The sequence below is a fragment of the Castor canadensis genome, chromosome 6 (genome assembly GCF_047511655.1).
Source record: "Castor canadensis chromosome 6, mCasCan1.hap1v2, whole genome shotgun sequence".
Classification (NCBI taxonomy): Eukaryota; Metazoa; Chordata; class Mammalia; order Rodentia; family Castoridae; genus Castor; species Castor canadensis.
Window position 1 is genome coordinate 46,199,740 of NC_133391.1, and position 4,963 is coordinate 46,204,702.

At 41.1% G+C, this 4,963-nt stretch overlaps 1 non-coding gene across 1 annotated transcript; it reads right to left on the reverse strand.

Moving 5' to 3' along the window:
• Window positions 1-449: 449 nt before the first annotated feature.
• Trnag-acc (transfer RNA glycine (anticodon ACC)) lies at window positions 450-522 on the reverse strand. The gene has a single exon. It is a non-coding gene; the product is annotated as a tRNA-Gly (tRNA).
• Window positions 523-4,963: the final 4,441 nt, after the last annotated feature.

Consider the following 4,963-nt stretch of genomic DNA (forward strand, 5'->3'; position numbering starts at 1 on the left):
TGCTAAAATGTACCTTAGTTATGGGGCTTGGCTAAGGATTGGAGACAATGGCAAAGTACAGGAAAAAGAAAAAGAGACAAGGCATCTGCTAACATTTTAATGGCTTATTGCAACAACCTGCCACTCTGGGCCTATGATCTTTGCTTACACCTCTGTACTTATCTATTTATCTATATCTGTATCTATCTCTCTCTATTACTGTGGGTTTAGTAAAGAAATCTCTCAGGTTTCTGTTGAGTTCTTGTTATTTTTCCTCTTTCTTATCCATCCTCTCCTATCCCTCCCAACTATTTTTTAAAATGATTTTAATGGGTTTCATTATTTTATTTTCATGCATACATATAAAGTACTTAGTGTTCAACTCCCCCATCACCCTCTCCTTTCATCCTTCCACTGGATCCCCAAAAGTTTCCACTTTTTGTTGTGTTGCTGAATTTTTTTTCTTTTTTTGGCAGTACTGGGGTTTGAACTCAGGGCCTCATACTTGGTAGGCAGGTGCTCTACCACTTGAGCCACTCTGCCAGCCAAAGTCCCCCTTTTATTGTCATGTCATTTATTCATTATTTATTTATTATCAGGTCTAGATTCCACATATGAGACAAACATACAATATCTGTCTTTCTGAGTCTGGCTTATTTCATTTAACATGCTAATTTCCAGCTCCATCCATTTTCCTACAAGTGACATAATACCATTTTTCTTTATGGCTGACTAATACTCCATTTACTTTATCTACTCTTCAGTTGATGGATACCTAGGCTGATTCCATAGTTTGGCTATTATGAATAATGCTGCCATAAATATGGTGTGCAAGTGTCTTTATTGTATGCTGAGTTTGATTCCTTTGGGTATATACCCAGGAGTGGAATAGCAGGATCGTACGATAGTTCTATTTTTAGTTTGTGAGGAACCTCCATAATGACTTCCATAATGACTGCACTAATTCCCACCAACAGTGAGATGGAATCTCAGTGTCATGTTGATTTGTATTTCCCTGATGGCTAATGATGATTTTTTTGTGTGTGTATTTATTGACCATGTATTTCTTCTTTTGAGAACTGTCTGTTCAGTTCATTTGCCTATTTATTGATTGGATTATTTGTTCTTTTTGTGTAAGCTAATTTTTAAAATAATTTAAGTTCCCTGGAGCTATGACTTGTCCACAAGACTTAAATGTGACCTTAACCTGACCACATAGCCATCCTCCACCCTGCTTAAGGATTTTATCCACACTTCAGCCCGACAAGAGGATCCCTGACAACGGACCCTCCTATTCCATCTTCAAGTGTATCATTCTCCTCATCTAGTCTCTGGATCCTCCTTGACCTTCCAGTCTCTATAGCTACATCAGCTATATGCCCTAAAACAGTTCTCCTCCTTCGTGTATCTGAGAAATTCTACCCATCAGTCAGATTTGCCCACACATAAATATTAATGAGCTAAGAATAGGTAAAATAAGTTTCTCAAAGTCTCTCTGATATTGTTTCAGTATAGCCCTTGGAGTTCACTATAAATCCTCTCCTTTGAATATGTGAAACGAACAAGAACCATGATGCAAGATTCACATTTTGTTAGGTCCTTTTTGTTGTAAGGAATGAATATTCAAACTACTCAAGTAATTCAGTTTATCATTAACATGTCCACTGGGTAATAAACAGGTAAAGAATCTTGTAGAAATAAGGAGTAACCCTGTTCAAGATCCAAGATAGGAACCCCAGGCCACCAAAAAAAAAAAAAAAAAAAAAGATCCAAGACAGGCCTAGGATCCAAGTAGTATGGCACCTACTTGGGCTGCAATACCTAAAGACTTCCATTCTCCAGCTCTGTCTTGTGGCATCTCCTAGTGTCTCTGGTCCTGGGCATCTCTGTGCATCATATCACTTTCTTCTCCCTCCCTATACCTGACTCTTTCTGCGACTACCCCTTCACAATTACTTGAAGTGGTTTCCTGAACAGAATTCTCAGATAAAACTGTCCTGCAGATATGTAACCCATCCCCAGCCTGGCTGCCTTTGGTGGCTGTCCCACAGTGGTCCAGTCCAGTGGCCACCTTGTTTCAACCCCAGATCCAGCAACAGGGCAGTGACTGGAGGAGGACAGTTGCCTTTATAAGGAGATAAAGGACAGGTGGCAATCTTGCCTGATATCTCTGATGTGCCAAGTTCTTAAGTTTGGCCTAAGAGTATTACATAACTTCTGTGGAAGGAAGATGGAGGACTGTGGTTCATGTTTGCTTTGTATGTTGTAGAGGAGTATTGGAAGCAGTATCAGATTTTTTGAGTCTTGTTGTACCTATTCTTAGATCATTAAACTGCTGCCCCTGTGTCCACTCAATCCCCAGTCTTATAAGTGGGGTTGGCCTCCACACACAGGAAGTATACAAAGCAGCCTTAGGCCACAACTCTAAATACAGCTCTCCGCCAACCTTACCTCCAGATTGCTTTCAAAACCCTTTGGCATCATTCTGCAGTTCCCACTGCCTGCCCTAGTCCATCTTCCTCCTTGCCATGATCCCTTCTGCTGTGCACAGCACCTGTGGCTCAGAGGAAACTGCCTCTGCCAAACATGACTCCCAGCTACCTTTCCATCCACTCTTTATTCCATCCCTTGCCCTCAGCCCTCAAGGGCTAAGTGGAGGGCTGCCACTAGTGAGCTTTGGTTTGGACTATGGCTGAGATGCCAATATATGTCAATGACCTCAGAGGTTTGCTGTGAGGACTAAATGACATAACATATATAAATGCTTTGAACAGTGTCTGTGCTTATTATATTTCAGTATTAGAACCCTCTGGCAATGTCCTGTGTTGCTCAGCCTTTCAAAGTAGGATCTACTCTGTGATATAGTCCCGTTTATACAGAGCAATTATATTTCTAAGTAATGATGAGGCATTCCATTTAGAAGTGTAGATTATTACTAATTACAGCTAGCACTCACTGAGTGTTTGTTAAATATCAGATTACATGCCAAGTGCTTTGCAAATTTTACCTAACTTAACCCCTATGAAATAGGTACCATTTCATCGGGGAGGAAGCTAAAGCACAGAAAGATCAAGTAATAGACATAAGGTCCCTCGGTCAGCATTGAAGTCAGTATGCAAGCCAAATGCTCTCCTCATTATCTGCTGGAGCCTGAACTTTCTGTCACTAATTATGCTGTCTCCAATAACAAGTACATGTTGAAGCAGGAAATTGCCATGGAAACCACCTTGCCCTTGCATCCTCACCTTACAGATGGGGAAACTGAGGCCCAGGCAAGTTAAAAGATTTAGCCTAGACTGCAAACCTTGCTCAAAGCACAGGGCTGGAACACAGGACAGTGCTTGTGCGTCAGCCCTCCACAGTACGAGCCCATGTCTTCTTCTAATAGCACATGTAGAAATGCTGCCTCCAGATAATAATGAAAAACAGGTTCATTTTGGTTGAGGGGATTGCTGCTTCTTTCTATTTATCAAATCAAATTTCCCTATTTAGAATATTCCCCAAATTTGGAAAAATTACAAACCTTTAGGAATCAGTTTCTTACCATGTTATAATGCTGATCAACTTTGATGAGGGTGCTTTCTAGATTTTGAATTTCAGGGAACAACAAAATTTCAAAAAACTAAGGGGCAGTATAGAATTGCCAGCGTTTTGTTTTTACAGGTTGAGGTTTTTAAAAACCCACTACAAAAAAATAAAAGCGAGGAATAAACCCGTGTAAAATACTGTCATTGGGGTTAGTGGTAGAGCACACACTTAGTACACACAAGGCCCTGTGTTCCATCCCCCAGAACCAAAAAGTAATATAAAATAAAATACTATCATCATTCTGTAAAAGAAGGAATATTTCAACACCAAAAAAATTAGGAATAATATAATCTTAGAATAAAGGATAATTCACTTAAAATGAATAAAATGTATTGTATGGAAAGATGCAAAAAAAAACTGTCGTAATTGTTTGCATTTCACCCTGGACTAGCAGAAATTTCATCTTGAGTCAGCGCTTGAGAATCTGGGTTAGGTAACATTGATGTTCTCTCCAGCTCCAGATCTTTTTCTTAATCTGTAAAAAAGATTTAGTTTTTATTGTAATTATTGGCACATATTAACTGTACGTGTTCATGGGTTTCACAAGGACATTTCCATAAAAGTGGATATATTGACCTTTCCAACTACACCTTCTTACCCCCACTTTTCTTGCCCCATGTCCCCTGCCCCTTGTCCCTTTTCTCATCCAAAGAGGACTTTCAGGTCCTCTTTGGTTTTTTGTTTTCTGTTTTAATTCACACTTCTACATGAGAGAAAACGTGTGATACTCGTCTTTCTGCAGGTGGTTTATTTTGCTTAACATGATGGCTTCTCATTCCGTTCATGTTCCTGCAAATGCCATGATTTCATCCTTCTTGTTAGGAAAACGCCGCACATCGCACATAAAGGAGGCTCACGAGAGGTTTCTCATGTCCAAAGTTAAATAAGCAGGCTGGCTGGCCGAGAAAAAATGGCGCAGCAGCTTCTCTCGGAGGATCTGGCCTTAGGTAGCATTTGGGAGAAAGCAAGGGCTAGGGACAGGCAAAGAGAGGTGGCAGGAGATAAGGGGCACTGGGGCTTTGTTCTGCAAGGGATGAGACCAGCTGCGGCTCAGGCTGCAGAATGGTGGCAAGGGGCCGTTCTTATCATTCCCCCATTTTTTCTTTAATAATGATGAGGGTAGGGGCTGAGGATCAGGAATTGGGGTGAAGCATCGGTCTCTTTAGCTGCTTCCTGCTGGCAGGGGCATTGTATGGGGCAGGATCCTCAGGCTCCTGTGGTGTCCTGGATGGGGCCTTCACAGAAGTTTTTCCGGGCAGTTTTGGAGAGGTTGGTATCCCTGGAGGTACAACTGGTTAAACTTTTGATTAGCAACAGCAGACATGTAGTATGATACAAGGGAGGAAGCTTAAGGATAGGAGAGCAAGAAACATAGGCATTAGGATGGGCACTGGCC